The sequence below is a fragment of the Nothobranchius furzeri genome, chromosome 3, assembly GCF_043380555.1.
Source record: "Nothobranchius furzeri strain GRZ-AD chromosome 3, NfurGRZ-RIMD1, whole genome shotgun sequence".
Classification (NCBI taxonomy): domain Eukaryota; kingdom Metazoa; phylum Chordata; class Actinopteri; order Cyprinodontiformes; family Nothobranchiidae; genus Nothobranchius; species Nothobranchius furzeri.
Window position 1 is genome coordinate 91,071,529 of NC_091743.1, and position 12,752 is coordinate 91,084,280.

General features: G+C 40.1%; 16 non-coding genes across 16 annotated transcripts; 11 read left to right on the forward strand and 5 right to left on the reverse strand.

Moving 5' to 3' along the window:
• The first annotated feature begins 622 nt into the window (after nt 1–622).
• Nucleotides 623–704, forward strand: trnas-acu (transfer RNA serine (anticodon ACU)). The gene has a single exon. It is a non-coding gene; the product is annotated as a tRNA-Ser (tRNA).
• An 857-nt stretch (nt 705–1,561) lies between these two features.
• trnas-gcu (transfer RNA serine (anticodon GCU)) lies at nt 1,562–1,643 on the forward strand. Its single transcript has one exon. It is a non-coding gene; the product is annotated as a tRNA-Ser (tRNA).
• A 653-nt stretch (nt 1,644–2,296) lies between these two features.
• trnaa-agc (transfer RNA alanine (anticodon AGC)) lies at nt 2,297–2,369 on the reverse strand. Its single transcript has one exon. It is a non-coding gene; the product is annotated as a tRNA-Ala (tRNA).
• Nucleotides 2,370–2,498: 129 nt separating this feature from the next.
• Nucleotides 2,499–2,580, forward strand: trnas-gcu (transfer RNA serine (anticodon GCU)). The gene has a single exon. It is a non-coding gene; the product is annotated as a tRNA-Ser (tRNA).
• Nucleotides 2,581–3,437: 857 nt separating this feature from the next.
• On the forward strand, nt 3,438–3,519 carry trnas-acu (transfer RNA serine (anticodon ACU)). Its single transcript has one exon. It is a non-coding gene; the product is annotated as a tRNA-Ser (tRNA).
• An 855-nt stretch (nt 3,520–4,374) lies between these two features.
• Nucleotides 4,375–4,456, forward strand: trnas-gcu (transfer RNA serine (anticodon GCU)). The gene has a single exon. It is a non-coding gene; the product is annotated as a tRNA-Ser (tRNA).
• Nucleotides 4,457–5,313: 857 nt separating this feature from the next.
• trnas-gcu (transfer RNA serine (anticodon GCU)) lies at nt 5,314–5,395 on the forward strand. The gene has a single exon. It is a non-coding gene; the product is annotated as a tRNA-Ser (tRNA).
• Nucleotides 5,396–6,050: 655 nt separating this feature from the next.
• Nucleotides 6,051–6,123, reverse strand: trnaa-agc (transfer RNA alanine (anticodon AGC)). Its single transcript has one exon. It is a non-coding gene; the product is annotated as a tRNA-Ala (tRNA).
• A 129-nt stretch (nt 6,124–6,252) lies between these two features.
• On the forward strand, nt 6,253–6,334 carry trnas-gcu (transfer RNA serine (anticodon GCU)). Its single transcript has one exon. It is a non-coding gene; the product is annotated as a tRNA-Ser (tRNA).
• Nucleotides 6,335–6,989: 655 nt separating this feature from the next.
• Nucleotides 6,990–7,062, reverse strand: trnaa-agc (transfer RNA alanine (anticodon AGC)). The gene has a single exon. It is a non-coding gene; the product is annotated as a tRNA-Ala (tRNA).
• A 1,068-nt stretch (nt 7,063–8,130) lies between these two features.
• On the forward strand, nt 8,131–8,212 carry trnas-gcu (transfer RNA serine (anticodon GCU)). Its single transcript has one exon. It is a non-coding gene; the product is annotated as a tRNA-Ser (tRNA).
• A 1,280-nt stretch (nt 8,213–9,492) lies between these two features.
• Nucleotides 9,493–9,565, reverse strand: trnaa-agc (transfer RNA alanine (anticodon AGC)). The gene has a single exon. It is a non-coding gene; the product is annotated as a tRNA-Ala (tRNA).
• Nucleotides 9,566–9,695: 130 nt separating this feature from the next.
• On the forward strand, nt 9,696–9,777 carry trnas-gcu (transfer RNA serine (anticodon GCU)). The gene has a single exon. It is a non-coding gene; the product is annotated as a tRNA-Ser (tRNA).
• Nucleotides 9,778–10,635: 858 nt separating this feature from the next.
• trnas-gcu (transfer RNA serine (anticodon GCU)) lies at nt 10,636–10,717 on the forward strand. Its single transcript has one exon. It is a non-coding gene; the product is annotated as a tRNA-Ser (tRNA).
• Nucleotides 10,718–11,574: 857 nt separating this feature from the next.
• trnas-gcu (transfer RNA serine (anticodon GCU)) lies at nt 11,575–11,656 on the forward strand. The gene has a single exon. It is a non-coding gene; the product is annotated as a tRNA-Ser (tRNA).
• A 655-nt stretch (nt 11,657–12,311) lies between these two features.
• On the reverse strand, nt 12,312–12,384 carry trnaa-agc (transfer RNA alanine (anticodon AGC)). Its single transcript has one exon. It is a non-coding gene; the product is annotated as a tRNA-Ala (tRNA).
• Nucleotides 12,385–12,752: the final 368 nt, after the last annotated feature.

Consider the following 12,752-nt stretch of genomic DNA (forward strand, 5'->3'; position numbering starts at 1 on the left):
ATCTTAGATTGAGTTTGTTCAGGGAACCTACCTACACAATTAGTACTAAGCCTAAAACACGCAATGCGCATTTCCATTTCAAAGTGACTTCCTAGCTTTTAAAGGGACTTCTCTTTAAAATATTGTTTTTCCCAGTGTCAATTGCATACATTTTCATGGAAGGTTTGATGTCATATTACGGAAATTATTTGTAAGCTTTTACAAACTGAAGCCACTTCTGAATGATTAAAGCAAATGTCACACTGTATGTGGAAGGGTACTGATCAGATAAGTTACATCATCATAAATTGGAGTCATGCAATCTTTTTTTTATTACTTGCGAAAATGCTTCACGAATTCCGGTTCAATGTACTGTCCTCGTAGGTACAATGAAATTTTGAAAAATAACGTTTTGAGCAAACAAACAAGCTTGGATGACTTTGTAGAATGTGGGCATCGATCCCACTACCTCTCACATGCTAAGCGAGCGCTCTACCACTTGGGCTAATTCCCCTTGTGTTATACTGTAACATTTAAAATTTGGACCACTCATCAGTGTTTAGTCAGGCTTGACAATGACGTTTGTACCCGTGCAATAGTAAATGTGCAAACATGGCTGTCGTCATCATCCATGGTACAAACAGACGAGGTGGCCGAGTGGTTAAGGCGATGGATTACTAATCCATTGTGCTATGCACGCATGGGTTCGAATCCCATCTTCGTCGAATAGGTCCTGTATGACATCTGTTCAAAAGTCCTTTCAAAGATTATGCACTTACAATTAACATAGGGAAGAAATTCCGCTCAATTTCACTAATTATTTCTCACATGGTAAGAGTTGTAAGACTTCAATCTCAAGAGTACCTTTCTCAGTTGAGCTTGTCAGGAACTCTACCCACAGGTCGGCATAAGGCTAACCAAATGAATTGCCGAAAAAGGTGGGAATATCTCATGAGTCCCATCTTAGATTGAGTTTGTTCAGGGAACCTACCTACACAATTAGTACTAAGCCTAAAACACGCAATGCGCATTTCCATTTCAAAGTGACTTCCTAGCTTTTAAAGGGACTTCTCTTTAAAATATTGTTTTTCCCAGTGTCAATTGCATACATTTTCATGGAAGGTTTGATGTCATATTACGGAAATTATTTGTAAGCTTTTACAAACTGAAGCCACTTCTGAATGATTAAAGCAAATGTCACACTGTATGTGGAAGGGTACTGATCAGATAAGTTACATCATCATAAATTGGAGTCATGCAATCTTTTTTTTATTACTTGCGAAAATGCTTCACGAATTCCGGTTCAATGTACTGTCCTCGTAGGTACAATGAAATTTCGAAAAATGACCTTTTGAGGAATCAAACAAGATTGGATGACTTTGGAGAATGTGGGCATCGATCCCACTACCTCTCACATGCTAAGCGAGCGCTCTACCACTTGAGCTAATTATCCTTGTGTTATACTGTAACATTTAAAATTTGGACCACTCATCAGTGTTTAGTCAGGCTTGACAATGACGTTTGTACCCGTGCAATAGTAAATGTGCAAACATGGCTGTCGTCATCATCCATGGTACAAACAGACGAGGTGGCCGAGTGGTTAAGGCGATGGATTGCTAATCCATTGTGCTATGCACGCATGGGTTCGAATCCCATCTTCGTCGAATACGTCCTTTATGACATCTGTTCAAAAGTCCTTTCAAAGATTATGCACTTACAACTAACACAGGGAAGAAATTCTGCTCAATTTCACCAATTATTTCTCACATGATAAGAGTTGTAAGACTTCAATCTCAAGAGTACCTTTCTCAGTTGAGCTTGTCAGGAACTCTACCCACAGGTCGGCATAAGGCTGACCAAATGAATTGCCGAAAAAGGTGGGAATATCTCATGAGTCCCATCTTAGATTGAGTTTGTTCAGGGAACCTACCTACACAGTTAGTACTAAGCCTAAAACACGCAATGCGCATTTCCATTCCAAAGTGACTTCCTAGCTTTTAAAGGGACTTCTCTTTAAAATATTGTTTTTCCCAGTGTCAATTGCATACATTTTCATGGAAGGTTTGATGTCATATTATGGAAATTATTTGTAAGCTTTTACAAACTGAAGCCACTTCTGAATGATTAAAGCAAATGTCACACTGTATGTGGAAGGGTACTGATCAGATAAGTTAGATCATCATAAATTGGAGTCATGCAGTCTTTTTTTTATTACTTGCGAACACTTCACGAATTCCGGTTCAATGTACTGTCCTCGTAGGTACAATGAAATTTTGAAAATGAACCTTTTGAGGAGATGAACTAGCTTGGATGTCTTTGGAGAATGTGGGCATCGATCCCACTACCTCTCACATGCTAAGCGAGCGCTCTACCACTTGAGCTAATTCCCCTTGTGCAATACTGTAACATTTAAAATTTGGACCACTCATCAGTGTTTAGTCAGGCTTGACAATGACGTTTGTACCCGTGCAATAGTAAATGTGCAAACATGGCTGTCGTCATCATCCATGGTACAAACAGACGAGGTGGCCGAGTGGTTAAGGCGATGGATTGCTAATCCATTGTGCTATGCACGCATGGGTTTGAATCCCATCTTCGTCGAATAGGTCCTTTATGACATCTGTTCAAAAGTCCTTTCAAAGATTATGCACTTACAATTAACATAGGGAAGAAATTCCGCTCAATTTCACTAATTATTTCTCACAAGGTAAGAGTTGTAAGACTTCAATCTCAAGAGTACCTTTCTCAGTTGAGCTTGTCAGGAACTCTACCCACAGGTCAGCATAAGGCTAACCAAATGAATTGCCGAAAAAGGTGGGAATATCTCATGAGTCCCATCTTAGATTGAGTTTGTTCAGGGAACCTACCTACACAATTAGTACTAAGCCTAAAACACGCAATGCGCATTTCCATTTCAAAGTGACTTCCTAGCTTTTAAAGGGACTTCTCTTTAAAATATTGTTTTTCCCAGTGTCAATTGCATACATTTTCATGGAAGGTTTGATGTCATATTACGGAAATTATTTGTAAGCTTTTACAAACTGAAGCCACTTCTGAATGATTAAAGCAAATGTCACACTGTATGTGGAAGGGTACTGATCAGATAAGTTACATCATCATAAATTGGAGTCATGCAATCTTTTTTTTATTACTTGCGAAAATGCTTCACGAATTCCGGTTCAATGTACTGTCCTCGTAGGTACAATGAAATTTTGAAAAATAACGTTTTGAGCAAACAAACAAGCTTGGATGACTTTGTAGAATGTGGGCATCGATCCCACTACCTCTCACATGCTAAGCGAGCGCTCTACCACTTGGGCTAATTCCCCTTGTGTTATACTGTAACATTTAAAATTTGGACCACTCATCAGTGTTTAGTCAGGCTTGACAATGACGTTTGTACCCGTGCAATAGTAAATGTGCAAACATGGCTGTCGTCATCATCCATGGTACAAACAGACGAGGTGGCCGAGTGGTTAAGGCGATGGATTACTAATCCATTGTGCTATGCACGCATGGGTTCGAATCCCATCTTCGTCGAGTACGTCCTTTATGACATCTGTTCAAAAGTCCTTTCAAAGATTATGGACTTACAACTAAGACAGGGAAGAAATTCTGCTCAATTTCACCAATTATTTCTCACATGATAAGAGTTGTAAGACTTCAATCTCAAGAGTACCTTTCTCAGTTGAGCTTGTCAGGAACTCTACCCACAGGTCGGCATAAGGCTGACCAAATGAATTGCCGAAAAAGGTGGGAATATCTCATGAGTCCCATCTTAGATTGAGTTTGTTCAGGGAACCTACCTACACAGTTAGTACTAAGCCTAAAACACGCAATGCGCATTTCCATTCCAAAGTGACTTCCTAGCTTTTAAAGGGACTTCTCTTTAAAATATTGTTTTTCCCAGTGTCAATTGCATACATTTTCATGGAAGGTTTGATGTCATATTATGGAAATTATTTGTAAGCTTTTACAAACTGAAGCCACTTCTGAATGATTAAAGCAAATGTCACACTGTATGTGGAAGGGTACTGATCAGATAAGTTAGATCATCATAAATTGGAGTCATGCAGTCTTTTTTTTATTACTTGCGAACACTTCACGAATTCCGGTTCAATGTACTGTCCTTGTAGGTACAATGAAATTTTGAAAATGAACCTTTTGAGGAGATGAACTAGCTTGGATGTCTTTGAAGAATGTGGGCATCGATCCCACTACCTCTCACATGCTAAGCGAGCGCTCTACCACTTGAGCTAATTCCCCTTGTGCAATACTGTAACATTTAAAATTTGGACCACTCATCAGTGTTTAGTCAGGCTTGACAATGACGTTTGTACCCGTGCAATAGTAAATGTGCAAACATGGCTGTCGTCATCATCCATGGTACAAACAGACGAGGTGGCCGAGTGGTTAAGGCGATGGATTGCTAATCCATTGTGCTATGCACGCATGGGTTTGAATCCCATCTTCGTCGAATAGGTCCTTTATGACATCTGTTCAAAAGTCCTTTCAAAGATTATGCACTTACAATTAACATAGGGAAGAAATTCCGCTCAATTTCACTAATTATTTCTCACATGGTAAGAGTTGTAAGACTTCAATCTCAAGAGTACCTTTCTCAGTTGAGCTTGTCAGGAACTCTACCCACAGGTCGGCATAAGGCTAACCAAATGAATTGCCGAAAAAGGTGGGAATATCTCATGAGTCCCATCTTAGATTGAGTTTGTTCAGGGAACCTACCTACACAATTAGTACTAAGCCTAAAACACGCAATGCGCATTTCCATTTCAAAGTGACTTCCTAGCTTTTAAAGGGACTTCTCTTTAAAATATTGTTTTTCCCAGTGTCAATTGCATACATTTTCATGGAAGGTTTGATGTCATATTACGGAAATTATTTGTAAGCTTTTACAAACTGAAGCCACTTCTGAATGATTAAAGCAAATGTCACACTGTATGTGGAAGGGTACTGATCAGATAAGTTACATCATCATAAATTGGAGTCATGCAATCTTTTTTTTATTACTTGCGAAAATGCTTCACGAATTCCGGTTCAATGTACTGTCCTCGTAGGTACAATGAAATTTTGAAAAATAACGTTTTGAGCAAACAAACAAGCTTGGATGACTTTGTAGAATGTGGGCATCGATCCCACTACCTCTCACATGCTAATCGAGCGCTCTACCACTTGGGCTAATTCCCCTTGTGTAATACTGTACCATTTCAAATTTGGACCACTCATCAGTGTTTAGTCAGGCTTGACAATGACGTTTGTACCTGTGCAATAGTAAATATGCCAACATGGCTGTCGTCATCATCCATGGTACAAACAGACGAGGTGGCTGAGTGGTTAAGGCGATGGATTGCTAATCCATTGTGCTATGCACGCATGGGTTCGAGTCCCATCTTCGTCGAGAAGGTCCTTTATGACATCTGTTCAAAAGTCCTTTCAAAGATTATGCACTTAAAATTAGCACAGGGAAGAAATTCCGCTCAATTTCACTAATTATTTCTCACATGATAAGAGTTGTAAGACTTCAATCTCAAGAGTACCTTTCTCAGTTGAGCTTGTCAGGAACTCTACCCACAGGTCGGCATAAGGCTAACCAAATGAATTGCCGAAAAAGGTGGGAATATCTCATGAGTCCCATCTTAGATTGAGTTTGTTCAGGGAACCTACCTACACAATTAGTACTAAGCCTAAAACACGCAATGCACATTTCCATTCCAAAGTGACTTCCTATCTTTTAAAGGGACTTCTCTTTAAAATATTGTTTTTCCCAGTGTCAATTGCATACATTTTCATGGAAGGTTTGATGTCATATTATGGAAATTATTTGTAAGCTTTTACAAACTGAAGCCACTTCTGAATGATTAAAGCAAATGTCACACTGTATGTGGAAGGGTACTGATCAGATAAGTTAGATCATCATAAATTGGAGTCATGCAGTCTTTTTTTTATTACTTGCGAAAATGCTTCACGAATTCCGGTTCAATGTACTGTCCTCGTAGGTACAATGAAATTTTGAAAATGAACCTTCTGAGGAAATGAACTAGCTTGGATGACTTTGGAGAATGTGGGCATCGATCCCACTACCTCTCACATGCTAAGCGAGCGCTCTACCACTTGAGCTAATTCCCCTTGTGCAATACTGTAACATTTAAAATTTGGACCACTCATCAGTGTTTAGTCAGGCTTGACAATGACGTTTGTACCCGTACAATAGTAAATGTGCAAACATGGCTGTCGTCATCATCCATGGTACAAACAGACGAGGTGGCCGAGTGGTTAAGGCGATGGATTGCTAATCCATTGTGCTATGCACGCATGGGTTCGGATCCCATCTTCGTCGAGTAGGTCCTTTATGACATCTGTTCAAAAGTCCTTTCAAAGATTATGCACTTACAATTAACATAGGGAAGAAATTCCGCTCAATTTCACTAATTGTTTCTCACATGATAAGAGTTGTAAGACTTCAATCTCAAGAGTACCTTTCTCAGTTGAGCTTGTCAGGAACTCTACCCACAGGTCGGCATAAGGATAGCAAAATGAATTGCCGAAAAAGGTGGGAATATCTCATGAGTCCCATCTTAGATTGAGTTTGTTCAGGGAACCTACCTACACAATTAGAACTAAGCCTAAAACACGCAATGCGCATTTCCATTCCAAAGTGACTTCCAAGCTTTTAAATGGACTTCTCTTTAAAATATTGCTTTTCCCAGTGTCAATTGCATACATTTTCATGGAAGGTTTGATGTCAAATTACGGAAATTATTTGTAAGCTTTTACAAACTGAAGCCACTTCTGAATGATTAAAGCAAATGTCACACTGTATGTGGAAGGGTACTGATCAGATAAGTTAGATCATCATAAATTGGAGTCATGCAGTCTTTTTTTTATTACTTGCGAAAATGCTTCACGAATTTCGGTTCAATGTACTGTCCTTGTAGGTACAATGAAATTTCGAAAAATAACCTTTTGAGGAAACAAACAAGCTTGGATGACTTTGGAGAATGTGGGCATCGATCCCACTACCTCTCACATGCTAAGCGAGCGCTCTACCACTTGAGCTAATTCCCCTTGTGCAATACTGTAACATTTAAAATTTGGACCACTCATCAGTGTTTAGTCAGGCTTGACAATGACGTTTGTACCTGTGCAATAGTAAATGTGCCAACATGGCTGTCGTCATCATCCATGGTACAAACAGATGAGGTGGCCGAGTGGTTAAGGCGATGGATTGCTTATCCATTGTGCTATGCACGCATGGGTTCAAATCCCATCTTTGTCGAGTAGGTCCTTCATGACATCTGTTCAAAAGTCCTTTCAAAGATTATGCACTTACAAATAACACAGGGAAGAAATTCTGCTCAATTTCACTAATTATTTCTCACATGATAAGAGTTGTAAGACTTCAATCTCAAGAGTACCTTTCTCAGTTGAGCTTGTCAGGAACTCTACCCACAGGTCGGCATAAGGCTAACCAAATGAATTGCCGAAAAAGGTGGGAATATCTCATGAGTCCCATCTTAGATTGAGTTTGTTCAGGGAACCTACCTACACAATTAGTACTAAGCCTTAAACACGCAATGCACATTTCCATTCCAAAGTGACTTCCTTGCTTTTAAAGGGACTTCTCTTTAAAATATTGTTTTTCCCAGTGTCAATTGCATACATTTTCATGGAAGGTTTGATGTCATATTACGGAAATAATTTGTAAGCTTTTACAAACTGAAGCCACTTCTGAATGATTAAAGCAAATGTCACACTGTATGTGGAAGGGTACTGATCAGATAAGTTAGATCATCATAAATTGGAGTCATGCAGTCTTTTTTTTATTAAGTGCGAAAATGCTTCACGAATTCCGGTTCAATGTACTGTCCTCGTAGGTACAATGAAATTTCGAAAAATAAACTTTTGAGGAAACAAACAAGCTTGGATGACTTTGGAGAATGTGGGCATCGATCCCACTACCTCTCACATGCTAAGCGAGTTCTCTACCACTTGAGCTAATTCCCCTTGTATTTCACAGTAACATTTAAAATTTGGACCACTCATCAGTGTTTAGTCAGGCTTGACAATGACGTTTGTACCCGTGCAATAGTAAATGTGCAAACATGGCTGTCGTCATCATCCATGGTACAAACAGACGAGGTGGCTGAGTGGTTAAGGCGATGGATTGCTAATCCATTGTGCTATGCACGCATGGGTTCGAATCCCATCTTCGTCGAGTAGGTCCTTTATGACATCTGTTCAAAAGTCCTTTCAAAGATTATGCACTTACAACTAACACAGGGAAGAAATTCTGCTCAATTTCACCAATTATTTCTCACATGATAAGAGTTGTAAGACTTCAATCTCAAGAGTACCTTTCTCAGTTGAGCTTGTCAGGAACTCTACCCACAGGTCGGCATAACCCCGGCTTTCCACGGGAGCCATCAGCAGCACGTTACTGCAGCAGCACGTCATAGCTGCTGATAGGTACCGCTGTGGTCAACAGAACCTTTTCCACTGGAGCCGTCGGCAGCCGTCAGCAGCGCGAGTCGGCCGCGTCTCAGGAGCAGCATGTCGCGGCCTTTACGCGCCGGTTCTATTTTCTACGCGCGACGCCTCTGAAACGGGTCAAGTTCGACATTTTTGGGGAAGGAAAGACAGGAAATCGGACGCGGAAATGGAGAGAAGCTACAGAGATTTTCAGAATAAAGAACGTGCTGCCTTCCGGTTGCTTTACTTTTAAAAATGTTACTAACTGTGCGTCCCCGTGAGAAGTTATCACCTAGCTAGCGGTCTCCTTTGTTTTTCAGGTCCGTATTGGCGATTATAAAACGGACAGAACATAAAACACAAACCATGTTGTAGTTTTCTCCTGCTTGTTGTTGTGTTTACTGACGAAGTCACTCGTGTGACTTTGTGCTCTGTCGGTGACAGCTGCTCTCCTGCTGCTTCGCGTCTCGTGGGAAGGGCCAAGCAGCAGCTTACGCGAGCAAGACGTGCTGCTGCAGTAACGTGCTGCTGACGGCTCCCGTGGAAACCCGGGGTAAGGCTGACCAAATGAATTGCCGAAAAAGGTGGGAATATCTCATGAGTCCCATCTTAGATTGAGTTTGTTCAGGGAACCTACCTACACAGTTAGTACTAAGCCTAAAACACGCAATGCACATTTCCATTCCAAAGTGACTTCCTAGCTTTTAAAGGGACTTCTCTTTAAAATATTGTTTTTCCCAGTGTCAACTGCATACATTTTCATGGAAGGTTTGATGTCATATTACGGAAATAATTTGTAAGCTTTTACAAACTGAAGCCACTTCTGAATGATTAAAGCAAATGTCACACTGTATGTGAAAGGGTACTGATCAGATAAGTTAGATCATCATAAATTGGAGTCATGCAGTCTTTTTTTTATTACTTGCGAAAATGCTTCACGAATTCCGGTTCAATGTACTGTCCTCGTAGGTACAATGAAATTTCGAAAATGAACCTTCTGAGGAAATGAACAAGCTTGGAAGACTTTGGAGAATGTGGGCATCGATCCCACTACCTCTCACATGCTAAGCGAGCGCTCTACCACTTGAGCTAATTCCCCTTGTGTAATACTGTAACATTTAAAATTTGGACCACTCATCAGCGTTTAGTCAGGCTTGACAATGACGTTTGTACCCGTGCAATAGTAAATGTGCAAACATGGCTGTCGTCATCGACCATTGGTACAAACAGACGAGGTGGCCGAGTGGTTAAGGCGATGGATTGCTAATCCATTGTGCTATGCACGCATGGGTTCGAATCCCATCTTCGTCGAGTAGGTACTTTATGACATCTGTTCAAAAGTCCTTTCAAAGATTATGCACTTACAACTAACACAGGGAAGAAATTCTGCTCAATTTCACCAATTATTTCTCACATGATAAGAGTTGTAAGACTTCAATCTCAAGAGTACCTTTCTCAGTTGAGCTTGTCAGGAACTCTACCCACAGGTCGGCATAAGGCTAAACAAATGAATTGCCGAAAAAGGTGGGAATATCTCATGAGTCCCATCTTAGATTGAGTTTGTTCAGGGAACCTACCTACACAATTAGTACTAAGCCTAAAACACGCAATGCGCATTTCCATTCCAAAGTGACTTCCTAGCTTTTAAAGGGACTTCTCTTTAAAATATTGTTTTTCCCAGTGTCAATTGCATACATTTTCATGGAAGGTTTGATGTCATATTACGGAAATAATTTGTAAGCTTTTACAAACTGAAGCCACTTCTGAATGATTAAAGCAAATGTCACACTGTATGTGGAAGGGTACTGATCAGATAAGTTAGATCATCATAAATTGGAGTCATGCAATCTTTTTTTTATTACTTGCGAAAATGCTTCACGAATTCCGGTTCAATGTACTGTCCTCGTAGGTACAATGAAATTTCGAAAAATAACCTTTTGAGCAAACAAACAAGCTTGGATAACTTTGTAGAATGTGGGCATCGATCCCACTATCTCTCACATGCTAAGCGAGCGCTCTACCACTTGGGCTAATTCCCCTTGTGTAATACTGTAACATTTCAAATTTGGACCACTCATCAGTGTTTAGTCAGGCTTGACAATGACGTTTGTACCTGTGCAATAGTAAATGTGCAAACATGGCTGTCGTCATCGACCATTGGTACAAACAGACGAGGTGGCCGAGTGGTTAAGGCGATGGATTGCTAATCCATTGTGCTATGCACGCATGGGTTCGAATCCCATCTTCGTCGAGTAGGTACTTTATGACATCTGTTCAAAAGTCCTTTCAAAGATTATGCACTTACAACTAACACAGGGAAGAAATTCTGCTCAATTTCACCAATTATTTCTCACATGATAAGAGTTGTAAGACTTCAATCTCAAGAGTACCTTTCTCAGTTGAGCTTGTCAGGAACTCTACCCACAGGTCGGCATAAGGCTAAACAAATGAATTGCCGAAAAAGGTGGGAATATCTCATGAGTCCCATCTTAGATTGAGTTTGTTCAGGGAACCTACCTACACAATTAGTACTAAGCCTAAAACACGCAATGCACATTTCCATTCCAAAGTGACTTCCTAGCTTTTAAAGGGACTTCTCTTTAAAATATTGTTTTTCCCAGTGTCAATTGCATACATTTTCATGGAAGGTTTGATGTCATATTACGGAAATTATTTGTAAGCTTTTACAAACTGAAGCCACTTCTGAATGATTAAAGCAAATGTCACACTGTATGTGGAAGGGTACTGATCAGATAAGTTAGATCATCATAAATTGGAGTCATGCAGTCTTTTTTTTATTACTTGCGAAAATGCTTCACGAATTCCGGTTCAATGTACTGTCCTCGTAGGTACAATGAAATTTCGAAAAATAAACTTTTGAGGAAACAAACAAGCTTGGATGACTTTGTAGAATGTGGGCATCGATCCCACTACCTCTCACATGCTAAGCGAGCGCTCTACCACTTGAGCTAATTCCCCTTGTATTTTACTGTAACATTTAAAATTTGGACCACTCATCAGTGTTTAGTCAGGCTTGACAATGACGTTTGTACCTGTGCAATAGTAAATGTGCCAACATGGCTGTCGTCATCATCAATGGTACAAACAGACGAGGTGGCCGAGTGGTTAAGGCGATGGATTGCTTATCCATTGTGCTATGCACGCATGGGATCGAATCCCATCTTCGTCGAGTAGGTCCTTTATGACATCTGTTCAAAAGTCCTTTCAAAGATTATGCACTTACAACTAACACAGGGAAGAAATTCTGCTCAATTTCACCAATTATTTCTCACATGATAAGAGTTGTAAGACTTCAATCTCAAGAGTACCTTTCTCAGTTGAGCTTGTCAGGAACTCTACCCACAGGTCGGCATAAGGATAGCAAAATGAATTGCCGAAAAAGGTGGGAATATCTCATGAGTCCCATCTTAGATTGAGTTTGTTCAGGGAACCTACCTACACAATTAGAACTAAGCCTAAAACACGCAATGCGCATTTCCATTCCAAAGTGACTTCCAAGCTTTTAAATGGACTTCTCTTTAAAATATTGCTTTTCCCAGTGTCAATTGCATACATTTTCATGGAAGGTTTGATGTCAAATTACGGAAATTATTTGTAAGCTTTTACAAACTGAAGCCACTTCTGAATGATTAAAGCAAATGTCACACTGTATGTGGAAGGGTACTGATCAGATAAGTTAGATCATCATAAATTGGAGTCATGCAGTCTTTTTTTTATTACTTGCGAAAATGCTTCACGAATTTCGGTTCAATGTACTGTCCTTGTAGGTACAATGAAATTTCGAAAAATAACCTTTTGAGGAAACAAACAAGCTTGGATGACTTTGGAGAATGTGGGCATCGATCCCACTACCTCTCACATGCTAAGCGAGCGCTCTACCACTTGAGCTAATTCCCCTTGTGCAATACTGTAACATTTAAAATTTGGACCACTCATCAGTGTTTAGTCAGGCTTGACAATGACGTTTGTACCTGTGCAATAGTAAATGTGCAAACATGGCTGTCGTCATCATCCATGGTACAAACAGATGAGGTGGCCGAGTGGTTAAGGCGATGGATTGCTTATCCATTGTGCTATGCACGCATGGGTTCAAATCCCAGCATTGTCGAGTAGGTCCTTCATGACATCTGTTCAAAAGTCCTCTCAAAGATTATGCACTTACAAATAACACAGGGAAGAAATTCTGCTCAATTTCACTAATTATTTCTCACATGATAAGAGTTGTAAGACTTCAATCTCAAGAGTACCTTTCTCAGTTGAGCTTG